Below are 19,773 nucleotides of genomic sequence, written 5' to 3'. Positions count from 1 at the left end.
GGTGTCAACGGCACGTGACAACCCCATGGCTCAATACAGCTGCCCATTTGTATCGTTTCCTTTCCTTTCTCAACGTAACAACCCAATCCACCAATCGAATAAAAAAAATAATAATAAAAAAAAAAAATAATAATAATAACTGCTGGTAAAATAATATAATGGTTAACTGTTGTAGTTCCATAACTTTAACTAACTCAATCGCTCTCTTATTCTCAAATTTTAAATTTAGCTTTGAAATGTCGTTACTTCATAATTGTTCATCATCCAATTCCAGAAAGCAAGTTCTTTCCATCTCTCAAATTTTGTCTAACCAAGGCTAGGCATTAAAGGAGCGTGGACCAGTTTCTGCCCATAAACAAATTGCTCGCTTTTTTATTTTTCCTTCCTATCTTAACAAAATCGGTTTTGTTTTGCGGTGAAAATCAGATAGACTACAGATAAATAAATTCTTTAGTGCACCTATATTAGCGAATTTCATTCTTTTAACACATAACACAAAACACAGACAACACAAAAACAGCAGAGACACAGCTCACAAACAATACCAACAAACAACGCTGCGCAGACGTCATCCTCTTTTTTGACGTGTTGGTTATACTTTTTCTTTTTCTTTTTTCTTTCCTCAGTGCCTTTTATCCTTCGTGCAACTATTGTCACACCTTCCCTAGGCATCACCCTGCTTCAATATCACTTGCCACCACGCACTCAGCACACCCCTGGAGTGGGTACGACCCTACTCTGCGCGCAGCCACAGCAAGGGAAGCAAGAGGGGGGGGCCCGGCATTTTCATACTGATTTATCCCAGCCTGGCCAGTACTGGGACAATCAATGCCGCCGTCCCCCACTCGCGCCAACCCAGCAAACAGCTACCCGCAGAGTCCAGAGCCCCACACCTACATCAGTTTCCCCCACAATCAAATTACAATATCAATCACCACAGGAGCCGGCTCCTACACCCTTTTCACACCACAATACCACACTCCCCCCTCCACAGTCCAGTCTAAGTGGAGACAATGGAAGGCAGGAAGGCACAGGTGAGACACTGAAGGAGCAAGCTCCAGCAGTCCTCCCACTAACCAATTACAACAAACAACAAAAGCCCAAATCACTTATGTCTGTTTGGGAAGTTCACAACAGCCAAACGTTACAAATGACAAACCACAAGACGCAGGTCTTGGAACCACATTGACGACCGCCAAACGCAAATGCCGGGTCAAGGACTGTTCCTTTGTCTGTCCTTTGCAACTCTTGTCAAAAGCAACCTTTTTTTTCTCTCTTTTGTTTGTATTTGTTTCTTTCTTTTCTTTCCTTCCTAGCATCTAACTTACTCAAAATCATTCTTCCTTCAAAGTCGCTCAACTACTTGTCCATAGCAGTCTCCAACAACTTCAACCATTCAACCTGTATTTTCCCTTCAGTCGGGCATTCAGTCATCAATGCTCATTTGCATCTCACACACAGTCTCCAAAAAGGAGTCTTTCCATCACATTGGTCCCAATTCATCCAAGCACTCCACACAACATTCACATACCATTTTCAATTCAAGGTTCCTAATAGAACAATCCACTAATCCCCAAAAAAACTCAATACAATAAAAACGGCTGGCAAATTAATTAAATTAAGTTTTTTCTTTGTTTTCAAATTTAAAGAACTCAATCTCTCAGATTCAGCTTGCATATAGAAGATCGTATAATCTTACAACACAACCAATCAATAATTTCCATTAAATGTAGCATACAATGTCTCTGTATTAGCATGAGCGGTCAAAAAAAGGGGGGGGGAAGCTTGACATTTTCCTCTGCCTCCTCCTCCACCCTTTGATTGGTATTGTTTTACACGACGACATACTCTCGCCAAGTGGCTCCGTTTCCCACAGTTCCAACAGTCCAAATTTGAGCTGGAGTTTGAATTGAATGGCGGCCTGCGGCCTTGTTGGTCTCTTACTCCTCCTCTGCCCTTTTGGGAGCTTCGGAAGAAGATCGTTGCATCTTCATTTAGATCATTATCATCATCAAATGGGATGCCACTGTGCACCCAGAATTCTTTTCCAAACCTTAATTGAATGGTGGTCTCATCACTTTTTATCTTTCCATTTTTTGTCTCTTGAGTTTGTTCTCTTCTCTCTTGCGAAGCTTTCAACCACATTCTAGCACGATTCAACTCTCTCTCTTTCCTTCTACACCATACTTTTTCCTCCACTTCGGCATGTATTGCATACAATTAAGACATTTACTCGCCATGAACTTCTCATCTTCTTCAAGAGCTAGAAATCTACCGTTCTTATTTCCCATCTTAATTTGGTACTTTAGGTTTATACAATTTTTTTTTGTTATTTCTTTTTTTCTTTTCTATGAGGATCCTCAATGCAGGTTTAAATTGACCCTTCACCAAATTCTCTCTGCAGTCAATTTATCCTACCAGTCGCACACTCTCAACCACACAACATTCATGCAAACAGCTTGGAACAACGGACAAAAAAAAGAATCCACGCCCTTCTTCACTTAAGAAAAAGAAGCTCTGTTCTTTTTCTTAGCACGTTCCTTCCACTGGGACTTGAAACCCAGCTGTTTCATAGCTTGGAAACACCAAAGCCGTATCTCATAGCTAGGACAAACCAAAGCCGTATCTCATAGCTAGGACGAACCAAAGCCGTATCTCATAGCTCGGACAAACCAAAGCCGTATCTCATAGCTCGGACAAACCAAAGCCGTATCTGCGCTTTTTTCCATGACCTACTTGTCTCCTCGGTCCGCTGCAATGTGGGACCCCGTCAAACCACCTCTGACAGACGAAGGCAGACCTAAGATGCTGGCCCAGCGACGAAATTCTCTTCCCAGGACTTTCTTTTCCAGGTCCCCATAAAGGACGCTGGCTTGTCGACAATGCAGCACGTCCTCCTCCGTCAGCCAGATGGCGGGTATGAGGGTCCCGGGTTTTGGCACCAAAATGTTAGGGTGCTGCTCACTCTAACTTATTTTGCAAGAACCACACTGGAGTCAAGTTAGTCATTTTAGGCACCTGCAGGCGGAGAGTTCACTCGTCGCTGTGCTCACAGCGATGGTCGAATGAAGTCCTACTCAGGCCTCGTCAGGCGCTTATTTATTGAGAGAAACAGAGTGGGGTTGAAAGTGGGGGTGTGGGAACACACAGGATAGGGTGAAGACGGTCCCCTGCTGATCAAAGCATAGCAAGGGACCTTTTACGACGTTCTGTAAACAAAGCAACTTTGATTGCTTCCTCTGCAGCTAGTCAATAAGTTGAAATGATCTTAGCACTTTGGTAAACTAATTTTGTCTAGACAGGACACACTAGTTAAATTATTACAGGTTATATTCCAACATAATCATACGATGAAGATATTCTGCAAACCCTAACAGGCTGTGCCCGGCCGGGCCCCATGGGCGAAGGCCCGGCCACCAGACACTCGCCTTCGAGCCCCACCTCCAGGCCTGGCTCCAGAGGGGGGGCCCCGGTAACCCGCGTCCGGGTGAGGAAAAACAAAATCCAATTATGTTTTTCTTCATAAGGGGCTTGTGAGAGCCGTGCTTTGTCTGGCCCCTCACCTAGGATCCGTTTGCCATGGGTGACCCAACCAGGGGCATGAAGCCCCAGACAACATGGCTCCAGGATCATTGGGGCGCGCAAACCCTTCCACCACGGTAAGGTGACGACTAACGAAGGGACCTCGTTTATCAATGCAGTTTAATTTCTGGTGGTTCCCACTGAATGGGCACATGTCAGTCTATTGTAATTTGGCCAAAAATATTGTTTTTGAATAAAACCAATAACCACCCCCTCAATTGCACACGCACTCCTCTTTACTGTTTACAAGCACAATCACAAGTACAAGTCATCTTCATCCATAAGCATATCAGTCTTTCCTTGTTAAAACACAGCATCCCTACAAAAAAAGAAACGTGTTTCATCAACTTTTAACTTCTTAATAGACAACGATGGTATTTATTTACATATTGAAACACACGTCCACATCCTTCAATGTTACACGTGAATGGACATACAGAGAAGTTTTATTCATTTTGATCAGACTACATGAAGCAAAATATAAAGGTGAGTGTAATTCTCATTAATGGAATAAATTACTCCTTTTGACCAGCAAGGGGGGGGGGGGGGGTTGTGTGCACATGAAGCCTCGAGAAATGAACCTATATGCAAACCGTTTGGTGGGGAAGCCTCAAATCCTAACATCTTACATTGAGATCAGACCCCATTAAGTCATAATTGACCTCTTAATCCTGTAAGAATGAAGCGAACGGATTGAAATGGTTTTCTAACATATGAACTATTGATTTGACCAGTAGAGGGGGTGCACCATTCCTGGAGGTACTGCAATACCAGGTCGATGTCTCCTAGGTTTGCCGTGTGCAGCTGTGAGAGTTGCTGCAGCCATTTGGAGCACAGCCACGGGCTGGGGGGGTATCTGTCTGTTCTTCCTTACCAGCAAGTTACTGGAAGTCCACATGGCGTCTTTGATGGCAGCAAAGGTCAGCGACTGCTTTGTAAAGTCTTCTTGCTTGATTTTCAACGGGGTCACTGCATAGAGTACAAGGTCTGCATTCTGCGCTTACCTTGCGGGGGAATTGCAGGTCACCCACAGGTCTACGGCAGCCCTGCACTACCAGAGCAGGTCCCACACTGACTCCATGCCCCGAGAGTGCATAACGGACCTGACTGGGAGGACATCATGGGCGACCATCCATGACAGGTCCCGAAGTTTGTTTTGACAGGGCGGGGTGGTTGTCGTTGCGCCAAACTGTTGCGGGCTCGCCGAGTGCAAGCCCGCGCACTGGGCGCATCGCTTCCCGCTCCTGTACGACAGAGATCATACATCTGTGATTTGTTAAAATTTCACTATTGTCTTGCTCTAATTTAAAGTTCTTCAAAAACTTCTTGATTAAGGAATAAGAAGGTGGCAGGTTAAAAGACACAGGAATTCTTTGGTCGGTGGTTATTAGCTTTAGTTTCCGGAGGTATGAGTCCATCCAGAATTGTGTCATTGCTTGGCTTTTCGGTGCATTTGGTGTAAGGAGCGCGCTTCGCAGGTGCAGGGCAACATATCTGCTTCCGAGGCTTTAAGAAGAGCTTTAAGTCTGGCACTCCTTTTCCTCCCTTTTTTTTGTTTTTCTTCATGGTGTCCTTCTTCAGTCTCTCCAATTTGGATTTCCAGATGAAGTAAAAAATGGCTCGGTCCAACTCTAAAAGCACCTTCATTGTTGGGATAAAACAGAACTGATTAGTAAAAGCAAGGGTAAAATCACCACTTTTATGGTTAAAATTCTCTCTTCTATGGTCAGCTCTCTTAATCCTCCAAACCCAAGAACAGATACTACACTTGATTTTAGCCAAAAGGCCGAAAAGCGATGGAGTATACGAGTGATGGACTCGCTTACATGTTACGAACGGAGTGTGGAAATGGAGCAGGGAGACCAAGTGCAGCTTGGACCACGGTTTATTGAAGCAAACTCAAAAGACTCGGCAAACTGACAAGACTTACTAACAAAACCAACAACAGAGAAGTGAGACAAAAAGACAGGGTGACATTACCAAGACAGGAACCAAAAAAAACTCATGACAGTGACAAACACATCAATGCTCCGACAGGGAGTGATACACAGACAGGACTTAAAATACAAGACAGGTAACAAGAGGCAGGTGAGAATGATCGCACTGATCATGGGCACACAGGAGGGGAGGGGTGAGCACACAGACACACGGACAAAACTATGACAACATGGACGTGACCGGGGACGAGTCATGACATTACAGGCTTCCCTGTCTACCCATTCTCACCAACGGTTTGTTAGAATAGGCTTCTTTGGCACATGTGATTAGCTAGGTAGCTTTAGCTATTCCGTTATATCGCTGTAACCCTTGTCTTGCTTTATTAGCTTTCTCTTCTCTATGACACCCTTTGCACATATGTAGAAGTCGCTCTCAGTTAAGACTACAAGGTCACACGTTATCACAGCAGCTTACTAACCAGTCAGAGACTAAGAGCCATATTTTTTACTGTGTCATCGCAAAGAGCCACATCATACACCTGAGCACACATGAACCCCCCACACACACAAACACACACACACAGACGCACACGCACACACACACACACACGCACACACACACACACACCCCTCTGCTCAGCCAAATATATTGTGTGACATTATTATGTCACGCACCAACATGATAATGACAAATTGACTCCTACAGTACTAAAACCACAGACCAAAGACCACATTTTAGACAATGAACATTGTGTGCATTGTCTCACACAGACAAACTCAGTTCAACAAATTCCACAAACAAAAACATAAGTTTTTTCACTTACTATGTGTGGCGGGACAGACCATTTGTTTTAGTTTGTCATTTTCAGGAAACAGGATTTCAATAACGTCACTGAGGCATATTTTAACGAACTCCACTTCATTGTATGGCTTTTTAGCCTGCGCAATATTCCAAGTCAGTTGAAACAATGCAAGTGTGACAGTCTCTGAGTGCTTCGTAATTTTTAAAAAAAAACTGTACCTATTTTTCTGCCTGACTTTTCAAAGTCTCCAAACTTGTGCTTGCGAAATTCAGTCCCTTTTGCAAAGTCCTTATCAATATTGGCATGAAGTGAGCTGAAGTGGCGCTGACTATTTGAAGCTTTTAAATGCGGCAATGACGTCCAACATATCAGGCAGAATGGCTTGCCATAGCGTTCAACAAAAAAATAACTTTAACTCTGTTCAAAACATCCTGTGTTCATCGTCATATATTCGTTTAGCTTTGCATTTTTTCCTTGCCATTTTGGCAAGCGTCGTGTCAGCTTTTCTGGACCTAATGGGCCCCCGTAGTCACAGTCGCCATTCGTTAAAAAGCCAGCAAAACCAGTCACTCTGTTTGTCCCTCCTCCTTTGCGGGATTTCACCTCACGCGCATGCGCGTTTGACCAAAATACCATATTGAACTGAAGCGAAGCAAATACGCACAAAAAATAAACACAAATGTTGATATGAACGTAAAAGAGCCGCATGAAACCAGCCAAAGAGCCGCATGCGGCTCGCAAGCCGCGGGTTGGCCACCGCTAGGCTAGGCAGAGTCGCCTCCTTGCAGGAAGGCGACCCAGAGTAGTAAAAAGAACCTTGGCGCTGGGAGAGGGACCTTCTTTCGCATCTCGCAGAAAGGGCTCCACAGCTGTAGATCGATCATTCTGGCAGACATTAAATAGTTAAACTGTGAAGTGCTTCTCTTCTGGGCACTAATAAATCGGCAAACTTGTCTGCTGACTTATTTGTTCACCCTTCACCCGCAGTAATGCATGTAGTTCACGAGGCATATGTGTACACTTTCAGCAGTCTCTATCCAAATACACAGTGTAGGTACCTATTAAAAGTGTAGTCCCGATGAATATGAAAGGCAAAGATTGATAATTCACAAAGAACTTTCCATGGTCATCATATCTACCTATCGGCTGCGCCGAAAGAGTTGGGCCAGAAGAATAGAGCGTAACTCATGCAGAAGTGCATGAACACCACCTTGTTGAAAGAATAAAACCAACACAATGCATGACTTCACGAAAAATGACATGCCAGCAAATCAGTAGGACTTCTGCTTTTGCCTTTGCGAGACCAGTTAAGATATGCGTTATCACGAATTTATAAATCAGGTGTGTTCGGCTCTGCTGAACCCCTGAGACCGACTTACCGAACTCATAGAGTTTGACCGAATCCAGGTTAAGAACCACTGGTTTAGTGGCTGTTATTTCTGCAAAAGGAGGAACTACTAAATATTGATGTCATTTTTCTGATGGGGTTTCCAAATGTATGCACCTGCCTACTTTTGTTTAAATAATGATTGCACACTGTCTGCAAATCCTATAAACTTCATTTCACTTCTCAAATATCACTGTGTTGATCACTGCCGTCATCGGCCATGCATGGATTCGGGCCATCTGATTAGTTCCTTTGCGCCCCCCCCCCCCATACACACACAGGAATTGGTTAGGACTTAGTTAGTAAGTGTTAGGAATCGTTTTGGCTGTCCGTTCAGAGCAAGGAACGAGCCACTAGCCCAGTGCTTCTCAATTATTTTCTGTTACGCCCCCCCCTAGCAAGAAGAAATCTATTCGCGCCCCCCCTCCCCACCGTGACTATCCTAACTTGTCTTGTAAGTCGTAAAATGTTGCACTGTCGCAAACGTGACAGAAGTAACAATGAGAGCGCCACTGCCCCCTGCTGTAGTAAACGCGCAATTACACTTTATTCTAGTACTGCCAAAAAAAAAGCCTGTTCCCCAGGGTCACACGCGCCCCCCCAGGAATAGCACCGCGCCCCCTATTTGAGAAGCACTGCACTAGCCCCACGGGAAGTTGTCATTTTCTGTAAGCTTGTGTGTATGTAAATTTGTCATGGTCCAACGTAAGACTGTTTAGGGTAAATAAAAAATAACTGTAACAAGTTTATTCTGCTATTAACCAGATTCAAACTGGGGTTGCAGTTGCCTCAATGCTATATTATGGCCAATATGCAGTTGCATGTTTAGGGTCTTTTCTCTAGGATCTTCAGCCACGACACCCAGGCAGACCATAAAAGAATGTTGATATTAAAATGTTGGTGGAACTATCCAATAACTACGCAGATCCGATGATCCCTAAGACGAGACAAAATTGGAAAGACTATTTGTTGACAGTGTCTGTGAGTTACTTCAACCCAAAAGTTCACATAAACTACACATAGCTAATGTTGACCTCAAAATGGCATGTGAGCTGGCCAGGAGTCCTGGAATCTTCTGATCTGTAGACAGATGCGTTACCCACTGCTCCACGAGCCCCACGGGAATATGTGGCTTGTAACACTTTTGCAAAAATGAAAAAAAAAAAAAAAGGGTGACATTATTTGAATATGCCATTCGCCCTACAAGTTACGGCCATTGACCGTAAACTTGTGTGGAAAATCGTCGTTGTCCACAAGATGGCAGTTTAGCAATAGTGAGCAAGGGAGAAATTCTTCAAAGTATGCCATGACCCAGATTTGAACCAGGGTTGCTGCAGCTTCAACGCAGAGTACTAACCACTATACGATCATGGCCAATATGCATAACTTTTTTAACGCTACTGCATACACGCCATGATCGTGTAGTGGTCGATTCGAATCCGGGTTATGGTTTAATCAAATTACCTTGTTGAATTTGTCTGCTGGTCACTGTTGCTAGACAGCCTTCCTTTGGACAATGACAGTTTTCCACACAAGTTTACAGTCGATACAGTCTTGTAGGGTGAGTGGCGCAATGGAAGACACATGACGAAAAGTGATGAGAATCAAAACAAAAGATTTAAGAGACCCGAGGTAAATTAACTGAACCCGTTTTGTTTTAATTGACAGCCCATGTAATATGCACCTCAGATGAAATCGGGCTAGTTGATCAACAGCAATGTGATAACGAAGGGATCATCTGGGAGTTGAACCCCGGACCTCTCACACCCAAAGCAAGATTCATACCCCTAGATCACCGGTGTCAAACTCGAGGCCCGAGGGCCAGTTATGGCCCACCGTATCATTTTCTGTGGCCCGGAACGACAAATTGTGCATTAAATGTATGTCATACTAAAATTGCAAATTGTTGTAACTTTCAAGAATCTTCTTAAAATTATTTTTGAAATATTTGAAAAGTTTCCACTCTGATTTGAAAAAGCAATTATTATTATTATTATTATTGTCAGTTTGTTTTGTAGCTTATACTGTATATAATATGAGGTGTTTATTTATTTGGGTTGACAGTCATAATGGCCCGTCGAGGGAATCTTTGACTACAACGTGGCCCGCGACAAAAATGAGTTTGACACCCCTTCCCTAGACCAACGAGCCACAAAAAAAGCTTGCAGACCATGTTACATTCTGTGTAACATTGGCCTGTCAAACAGTCCACACAGCGATAGACAACAGTGTTTCAAAGAAAAGCTCGTTCGGGAGTTTAACCCGGGTAATCAAAAAACCCTAGGCGAGAATCATTCCCCTGTACCAATGAGCCCCATAGTAGACCAGCTGACCCCGTTACATTCTGATTGGAAGCCCTGAAGACTGAATGCCAGTGATTTATGGAATAAATGAAATCTGGTTGGCCTAAGGCTCCCAATTCCCCAACTTCAAGCCCTAACCCTAAAACCCTAACAATTAACAAACCCTAATAACATAAACTTTAACCTGCTAACCCGCCTACCATAACCCCCTCACCTTTAATCTCTAATGCTCCCACTAAAGGTAGTGCTCTCTAAACTTGAAAGCAGGCATATGCGAACCGGACCAGCAGATTGCCCCATTTCAGAAGTGTTTTAGAAACCTTTACAGACGGTTAAAATCCACATAAAAGTTATGCGCGCATGTGTTCCGAGAGCGTTCTCGCCCGCCCCCTCGCTTTCCTTTCCCCCTGCAGCGCAGTCCTCGTTAGTATAGTGGACAATATCTCCGCCTGTCATGCCGAAGACCGGGGTTCGATTCCCTGACGGGGAGTTTACTTCTTTATGCGAAATAGCATTTAAGCAGGTTTTCAATCCATGTGCGTTAACCAGTGTTTGCAGCAGAGTAATTATATAGATGCATTGGTTGGTATCATTACATCGTAAAATGGCGCCGCAGATGGCCACCTTGGTAACTCGCTCTCTGTTACTTTGTGTTATTTTACATCTTTTTAACCTCACTTTGTATCATACTTCCGGTTTGCCACGTAGAGCGCCGCAGCGTCACTAGAGAGACGATCTACATTCCTACATTTCTATATGCTTTTCTAGTTTTTCCTCGCTTTTTACTCCACTTTTTGGAGTTTACTATTGTTGAAAGTCGCGGACCGTCAATTCCTGCCCGGCTTCGTGGCTGTTTGTCTACCGTCGATCATCGGACACGTAAGTATGGCTGCGGATAAAGAGGTTTGTACGGCTTTTTGCACCAACTGCACCCTTCTCTCAGAGAGGTCGTCCCTGCTAGAGGGACGTGTCCGCCAGCTAGAGCAGAATAGTGGTATAACAGTAAATGTGGCGGACCCAGATGCGGACTGTAGTCAGCCTGCTAGCCCAGTTAGCATTAGCCCCAAACCACGATAAGCCAGTTAAGACGCATAGCCGTCCCAAGCCATTTCGGCCTACTGGCTCTCGCACCTTGGTCATAGTTGACTCCATTACCTGAAAAGCATCACACTTAAAAATCCAGCCACAGTATTGTGTAGCCCTGGAGGCAGAGCATCCGACATAAAAGCTAATCTAAGGGCGCTAGCTCGCAATAGGTCTAGTCAACCGCGTAGTTCCAACAAAACTAGCCACTCGGATATAGTGATACACGGTGGCTCCAATGATATATTTCAAGCATATATCGGCTCTATTGATAATCTTACTGCATCTATATCTTCTATATCTGCATCTTAATGCATCTATATAATTCAATGTGACATTGTTAAATGCCATCGATTCGCTACCACTATTTTTATGGGACTTATCTTCTCACCAATTTAAGAAGGCTCTGAAATCACTTCTCTTTGACACTTCCCATATGAACCTGGATCCATTCATTATTCTCTTTAGTTTTAGTTTTAGTGTGTTTTTTCCCTATTGTTGTATGTTGTATGCCAGGGGTCACCAACCTTTCTTAATTCGAAAGCTACTTCCTGGGTACTGATTAAGGCAAAGGGCTACCAGTTTGACACACACTTCTGAAGTAGCCAATTTGCTCAATTTGGTTTTCACTATGTGTTATTATTGTCATTTCCAGTTCACATGTAAGTGTGATTTTAACAAGAATAGCAAAAATACAGTCAAACCTTGGATTTTGACCACAATCCGTTCCAGAAAGCGGTTCGAGAAGCGAATCGATCGAATTCCGAATCTATTTTTCCCATTACAAATACAGTGGAGCTTTGGTTGACGACAACAATCCGTTCCAGAAGGCTGTTCGAGAAGTGAATCGTTCAAATTCCGAATCAAGTTTTCCCATTACAAATAATAGAATAAAAATTAACCCATTCCAAGCAAAAAAACGCCTTTTTTAAGCATTTGTTCATTTGCGCATTTTTGTCCGATCGTGCAACTGCAGCGCACCGCCGAACGCGCAACCGTAGCGTGTCGCCGACCGTGCAACTACACCGCACTGGTCGCAATATTGTGACAGACCCGTTGCTGAAATTTAGAAAATATTTTTAAAGTCCTGATGTACTATCCAAAATTTAAGTGGACCTCAGTGCGCAGGGACCTCAATTTGGTCCGATCACGCAACCGCAGCGCGCTGGGCTCTCACTGTTGCATTGCTTTAGGAGCGTCTTTGTGTTTTAGGACGGCTTTACTGCTCCCACTTGCTTCCTTTGGAGGCATGATTAGAGTTGTTGCAATCCTCAGAGTAACGAGAATGTAATAACGAACGGAGTCAGTGGGCATGGGGTCCTCTCGGCTCGCGAGATTCGACAATTGAATTTTGAACCCATGAATGCAGAGCACAATGGATTAGCAATCCATTGCCTTAACCTCTCCGCCACCTCGTCTTGTTCATCTGGCATTGACAATACACGTTATGTACGTTGTACCAAGATACTTTGTGAGGCCTGAAAATCCGACGAGGATGTGATATGAAATGATGAGTGGAGAGCACAGTGGAGTAGCAACCCATCGCCTAAATATCTCAGCCATCGCATCTCATGCATGAGTTGTATGGGCGACATGATATGGCATGTACGGTGTAGTATAAGCTACAAGGTAAAATGATACGATACTTTAGATGTGAAATGAAGAAGAGCTAAGCCACAAAAGAAGTGACACTGTCAACAAAGAAAAATATTTGTTCAATGTTGTCTCGCCCCAAATGTTTGGGATCCTCGGATCTGCGCAGTTGGATAGTTCCATCAACATTTTAACATCAACATTCTTTCATGGTCTGCCTGGGTATGTCGGCTGAAGATCCCAAAGAAAAGACCATAAATTTCTTGTATGCTATTGCATGATCGTATAGCGTTATGGCCGTAGCATCCCCGGAACTAAGCTGGGTCATGGGGTAATTAAATTACCCTTCTGGATTTGTCTGTGTTCACTGTTACCAAACAGTCTTCTGTTGAACACAAGCTTCCAGACATTATGTCCACCTACGTTTTAACATCAACTTTATTTCATAAAGTTCTTCCTAATTCATCTTGGCGAAACTCCCTTAGGCGTTCCCATCTTTTTTTAGGGCTGGCTGCCACGAGGAAGCGGTCGACACACAATTATGACCCTGAAAGGACTCGTCTATGATATTAATCAGAATTCATTAATCACTGAAATGCAGTCCTCAGGTCCATTTTATATTCGCTACCAATCGGAATGTAACGAAGCTGTTTCTACCCAGTTTCCAACTAGGGCTCGAGTTAGGACTATATAAAAGTGTGCCCCCGTGTAAGGGTCAAACTCACGACCTTCAGATTATGAGACTGACACGCTACCACCTGCACCAACGAGGGTTTGTCTTTGCATTTTGTGCAATTGTTTTTTACTGTAAAATTAATTCAACCACCGCCCATTTTGATCAAACTTAACTAGGCTAGGATTTCCAACTCAGACTAGGGTTCCAGGAAGGGCTAGAGTTAGGGTTGGACTATAAATAAATCATGCGCCGTGTGATGATCGAACCCTCGACTTTCAGATTATGACACTGACGCGCTACCGCCTGCGCCAACGAGTCTTTGTGGCACCTGTCTTAAAATTCTATTTTTCTGTAAAAAAGATTCAACCACCGGCCATTTCCATCAAACTGCAATTCATCGAAAGAAAAAGTTACTTTTGTCTGAGCATTCTCAAACTTGGGTTTCCAACTAAGGTTTCCAACTGGGGCAAGCGTTTCCAACAAGGGGTCGAGTTCGGGTTAGGACTAAATAAATTAGAGCCCTGTGTGAGGGTTGAACTCACGACCTTCAGTTTACTAGACTGACGCGCCACCACCTGCGCTAACAAGGCCGTGAACAGCTGGTTTTACAAACCTGTTTTACTGTAAAACTGATTCAACCACCGGCCATTTCAATTAAACTCAACTTCACAGACAGAAAACTTTATTCTACTCTGAGCAATCTAGTATCTTCTGAAATTGACAATGATTTTACTGTGGACTATAGAAAACAGCACCCCGTGTGAGGGTCGAGCTCACAACCTTCAGATTTTGAGACTCATGCACGACCACTTGCACTAACAAGGTAATATGTCAATTGCATTACAATCCTCTTTTACGGTAAATTGAATAATCCACAGGCCATTTATGTCAGTAACAATTGTGAACTTCACTTGGGAGGCTGCAGTCATCAGAAGTCGTTGCCATGTTTCACTTGGTACAGTCATTCATATGGCTATGTGGCCTAATGGATAAGGCGTCTGAGTTTGGATCTGAAGCTTGAGGGTTCAAGTCCCTTCATGGTCAATTTAATATAATTCATATGACATTAATGACTTTATTTGAGTCTGAACCAACTCTTGTATACTGTCAGAAAGGGTTTTGGTTTCTGATTTCTTTTTTTGTTGTGCTGACTCCCCCCCAATCTCCGTTTTCAGTGCAACAAAGGGACAAAAACCAAAAGAAAAAATGCTTTCTCTGTTATACACTAGGGCCAACGTTTCCAACTAGGGCTAGGGTTTCCAACTAGGGTTCCAACTCCGGGTAGGGTTTCAAACTAGTAATTCCAACTGGGGCAAGGGCTCCCAATTAGGGTTTCCAACTTGGGCTGGGGTTTCCAACTAGAGACAACATTGGACAGCTGCCACTTGTTGGGAACCTTTATATGTTTAGTCTTATCAAAGAATGTGTTTCAGAGGCTAGATTTAAAACGTGTCTGCTGGTTTTCGTGAACCAAACCTGTTAAAAAAAAGTGAAAGAATGAAACACTTCCTAATAGAAGAAGCCTGGTTAGCTCAGTTGGTAGAGCATGAGACTCTTAATCTCAGGGTTGTGGGTTCAAGCCCCACGTTGGGCGTCCCTGCTTCACCGTGATTGATTTGGAGTCTGCCTCCCGCTTTCCCCCTTAGTGCAGCATGTGTTTGCATTCACTTACAAAGGGATGAAATTACAATACACTCGCGTGCTGCAGGGCTTAAAAAATGTCATGCTGTAGAAATCAAGCACTTTATTTCAGTCTGAACCAACTCTTGATTGATTGAACTTTATTCATCCCACAGCAGGGAAATTCACTTGTCACAGCAGCGCATGGGTGCAAGAATAATACGAGTGCAAGAATAAAACAACTGCCAGAATTACAAAAAAGGGTAAATAACAGACAAGGATAAACACAAGTGCTGCTAGTATAGACAAAACACATTCATTTTATCAGGTGGCATGCATGTTGTAAAGTCTGACAGGTGGAGGAGACTCTGGCCCTTTTTGTACAGGCCGTGGGTGTGATCAGTCCAGTCCAGTTTGTTGTTAAGGCGAACACCCAGGAATTTGTACTTCTCCACTACCTCAATGCCCGATCCCTGGATGTTCACCGGAATGAAGATGGGTGCTGTCCTCCCGAAGCTCACAATTAACTCCTTCGTCTTGCTGGTGTTCAGCTGAAGCTGGTTGAGCTCACACTAGCTGACAAAGTCCTTGATGACCAATCTATATTAGACTTAGACAGACTTTATTGTCATTTTGTAAACACTCAGTGCACACAAAACAAAATTACGTTGCATACGGCTCTCAACAAAGGAATGACATTTCGGCTGGATAAAAAGTGACATTTCTATATAAATATGAAATAAGATAAATAAGATAAATATAAAGTGCATAATAAGTGCATATATAATAAGTGCAGACAGACAATCCCTCGTTTATCATCCATCCATTTATCGATTCTATTTGGCTTAAGCGTCCAGGAGGCATCCTGGTGAGCTGCCCGAGCCACCTCATCTGGTTCCTCTCAACGTGGAGGAGCAGCGGCTCTACTCCGAGTCCCTCCCGGATGACCGAGCTTCTCACCTTATCTCTCAGGGAGAGCCCGGACACCCTGCGGAGGGAACTCATTTCGGCTGCTTGTATCCGCCCCAAAGCTCGTGACCATAGGTGAGGGTAGGAGCGTAGATCGACCGGTAAATTTTGCCTTTTGGCTCAGCTCTCTCTTTACACGACGGACCGTTAGAGTCCGCATTACTGCAGACGCTGTACCGATCTGCCTGTCGATCTCACGCTCCATCCTGCCCTCACTCGGGAACAAGACCCCAAGATACTTGAACTCCTTGGGGCAGGATCTCATACCCGATCCGAAGATGACATCCCACGCTTTTCCGACCAAGGACCATGGCCTCGGATATGGAGGTGCTGACCCTCATCCCGACCGCTTCACAATCGGCTGCGAACCGCCCCAGTGAGAGCTGGAGATCACGGCTTGAAGAAGCCAATAGAACCACGTTGTCTGCAAAAAGGAGAGACACAATACAAAGGTCCCCAAACCGGACACGCTCAACGCCTCGGCTGCGTCTAGAAATTCTGTCCATAAAAGTTATGAACAGAATCGGTGACAAAGGGCAGACTTGGCAGAGTCCAACCCTCACTGGGAACAAATCCGACTTACTGCTGGAAATGCAGACCAAACTCTGGCATCGGTGATACAGGGACCAAACCGCCCTTATCAGTTGGCTCAGCACTGCGTACTCCCGAAGCACCCTCTACAGAACTTCCCGAGGGACACGGTCGAACGCCCTCTCCAAGTCCACAAAACACATGTGGACTGGTTGGGCGAACTCCCATGCCCCCTCGAGGATCTGGCCGAGGGTGTAGAGCTGGTCCACTGGCCACGGCCAGGACGAAAGCCACACTGCTCCTCCTGAATCCGAGGTTCGACCTCCCGACGGACCATCCTCTCCAGCACCCCTGAATAGACCTTACCAGGGAGGCTGAGGAATGTGATTCCCCTATGGTTGGAACTCACCCTCCGGTCCCCCTTCTTAAAGAGGGGAACCACCACCCCAGTCTGTCAATCCAGAGACACCGTCCTCGATGTCCACGCAGTGCTGTTGAGGCGTGTCAGCCATGACAGTCCCACAACATCCAGAGCCTTTAAAAACTCTGGGCGGATCTCATGTAGCGGCTAGCGTGTTATCGGGCGGACCGGGCCATTGTACAAGGGGGAAAATCTCGTGGAGGTGGAATATGCGTCTTTCTGTGAGGGGCGCTCATGGAACCCTCAGGTGTAGGGAAGCCTACAATTTCATGGGGCAGCACACAAGCTATCACCATTTTGCAAATTTTTCCCAGCTAAATGACAAATAATTTGATCGCTGAGTCAGAGTCCAGAGTGCTCACCATTATCACCATAGAACCCTGGCAGTGACAGAAGGAGGAGCATAATTTTTCTGAGCACAATGTACTAACTAAGGTGCTCATTTTACAAAATTGACAGAAGTAGTGGAGGCAGGGTTTACACACTCATAGGGCTGTCCACAAAGTACTGAATTGGAATTTCCAAATTTGTGTTCCATGTAAATGACTACAAATTGGAAGTTCCACCAAGACTTGAACTTGGATTGCTAGATTCAAAGTGCTCACAATCACACCATGCCAACATTGATTAAACGATTGATTGATTGATTGATCGATTGAACATTTATTGATCCCGGGGGTGGGGAAATTCAGGCCCAATCAGAATCCATACCACAGAGCGGGTATACAAAAGACACAGATGGCATGAGCGCAACTCAATAGGCTCTCATAAGGCTGCCACACAACAGCGCCACAAAGAAAGCCAGTAAGTGCGAAAGATAAAAGCCATCAAAGCAAAGGAAAAAAAGTAACAGCAGCCAACCAGCACCCCTCAATATCAAAGAACACCCCAAAACACACAAAATAGCCTCCATGGGGTCCATAAACAGGTGTAAGGACAGTCCAGTTCAACGGCGCCCAATGGACCGTGGTCGTGAATTGGTGAAAACATCACAAAACAGGCAAGGCGAGGGACACGTCAGCACCGGCCGGATAAGCAGAATTGGAAAAGATAAAAATCAACAAATTAACCGTCAGTAAATTAATATAATAGTTAATTGTTGTTGTTTCTTAACTTCAACTCGATCGCTCTCTTATTCTCAAATGTAAAAACTTAAAAGTCTTGACACAACCAATTGACTATACCCTTTAATTTTAGCTTCAAAATGTCATTATTTTATAATTTTTCTTCATCCAATTCCAGAAAGCAAGTTCTTTCCATCTCTGAAATTTTGTTTCATCAAGGCTAGGCATTAATTCCTAGCCTTAATGCTAGTTTCTAATTAAGTTTCATTAATATAGTTTCTGCCCATAAACTAATTGCTTGCTTTTTTTTACTTCCTATTTTTACAAAATCGTTTTTGTTTTGCGGTGCAAATCAGATAGATTACAGACTAATAAATACCTTAGTGCACCTATATTAGCCAATTTCAATTTCAGACACAGCTCACAAACAATACCAACAAACAACGCTGCGCAAACATCATCCTCCTTTGACGTTTTGGTTATACTTTTTTTTTTTCATCAGTGCCTTTCATCCTTAATGCAAACATTGTCACATTTTCCTTAAGCATCACCCTGCTCCAAATATTCAAACATTCTCTGAGAAACTCACACTTTCTCTGTTTCGCCTGCAGCCACAGCACCCCTCGTGCGAGGGGTGGGGGCACAGCATCAATGTTGATTGGTCACAGGCTGGCCATTTCCTGCAAAAACCATGATGCCGGCCCACCGCCCACACGAGCATAGCAAAGGCCCACGCGGACAGCCCCGCCTCGCGACAACGCGCGAGCGCAGGCACGCTTATCAGTTTCACCTTCTCAAAGGGCAGGCCAACTTTGCCGTTGCCCCCTTCATCATGCTCACCTTCAACAGCTTTCAGTCTTCTACACAACATTTGCTGTCTCATTCTCGTCCTATCAAGCCACCATTCTAGTCACTGTCTGCCACACACGTCTTATTTTCTCTACTGCCACACACTGCTCATTTTAGTTTCTCCAACCAACTTAAACACATCATCGTCCACTTCTCAATTTCCCTATTATTGCTCAACAGCCTCCAGAACATTCTCCATTACTGATTTCTTCCATAGGACACACATCTCACTCGCACTCATACACACACCCATTCATGAGGATCCTCTGCGCCCACACGCACACACACACCAGCACAAAAGGATGACCCACAACATATAAGAACACACAGAACGCACTAGGAACACCTTTTTGCTCGTATTACTTGTCAGATTTATTCTCTATTTTACTTTTAGAAGCTATTTGTAATTCCTTTCCATTTATTTTGCAAATTTTAACTTCAGTGTTACTTTGTAGTACTTTATCCTTTTAACACAAATATCTCCTGTATATTTAAGCTAGGGGCTCGGTGGCGCACTTGGGTAGCACGTCCGCCTCACAGTTAGGAGGGTACGATTCCACCTCCGGCCCTCCCTGTGTGGAGTTTGCATGTTCTCCCCGGGCCCGCGTGGGTTTTCTCCGGGCACTCCGGTTTCCTCCCACATCCCACAAACATGCTTGGTAGGCCGATTGAACACTCCAAATTGTCCCTAGGTGTGCGTGCGAGTGCAAATGGTTGTTTGTCTCTGTGTGCCCTGCGATTGGCTGGCAACCGGTTCAGGGTGTCCCCCGCCTACTGCCCGATGACGGCTGGGATAGGCTCCAGCACGCCCGCGACCCCAGTGGGGACTAAGCGGTACAGAAAATGGATGGATATTTAAGCTAATTTCTCTTTAATTTTGGCAGCCAGGTTCCCACTTCATTACATGGAAATCTGATTTGATTTGATTTTGGCCTAGTCATAACTGTCTTTGTTC

At 44.4% G+C, this 19,773-nt stretch overlaps 2 non-coding genes and 1 pseudogene across 2 annotated transcripts; 1 reads left to right on the top strand and 2 right to left on the bottom strand.

Annotated features, from left to right (window-relative positions):
• Nucleotides 1-5,172: 5,172 nt before the first annotated feature.
• Nucleotides 5,173-5,380, bottom strand: LOC133147133 (U2 spliceosomal RNA; annotated as a pseudogene).
• Nucleotides 5,381-13,881: 8,501 nt separating this feature from the next.
• Nucleotides 13,882-13,954, bottom strand: trnat-agu (transfer RNA threonine (anticodon AGU)). Its single transcript has one exon. It is a non-coding gene; the product is annotated as a tRNA-Thr (tRNA).
• A 931-nt stretch (nt 13,955-14,885) lies between these two features.
• On the top strand, nt 14,886-14,958 carry trnak-cuu (transfer RNA lysine (anticodon CUU)). The gene has a single exon. It is a non-coding gene; the product is annotated as a tRNA-Lys (tRNA).
• The last annotated feature ends 4,815 nt before the right edge of the window (nt 14,959-19,773 follow it).

The sequence above is a fragment of the Syngnathus typhle genome, unplaced genomic scaffold, assembly GCF_033458585.1.
Source record: "Syngnathus typhle isolate RoL2023-S1 ecotype Sweden unplaced genomic scaffold, RoL_Styp_1.0 HiC_scaffold_33, whole genome shotgun sequence".
Classification (NCBI taxonomy): domain Eukaryota; kingdom Metazoa; phylum Chordata; class Actinopteri; order Syngnathiformes; family Syngnathidae; genus Syngnathus; species Syngnathus typhle.
The sequence above is the reverse complement of the archived record's forward strand: the minus strand, read 5'-3'. Positions and strand labels throughout refer to the sequence as shown.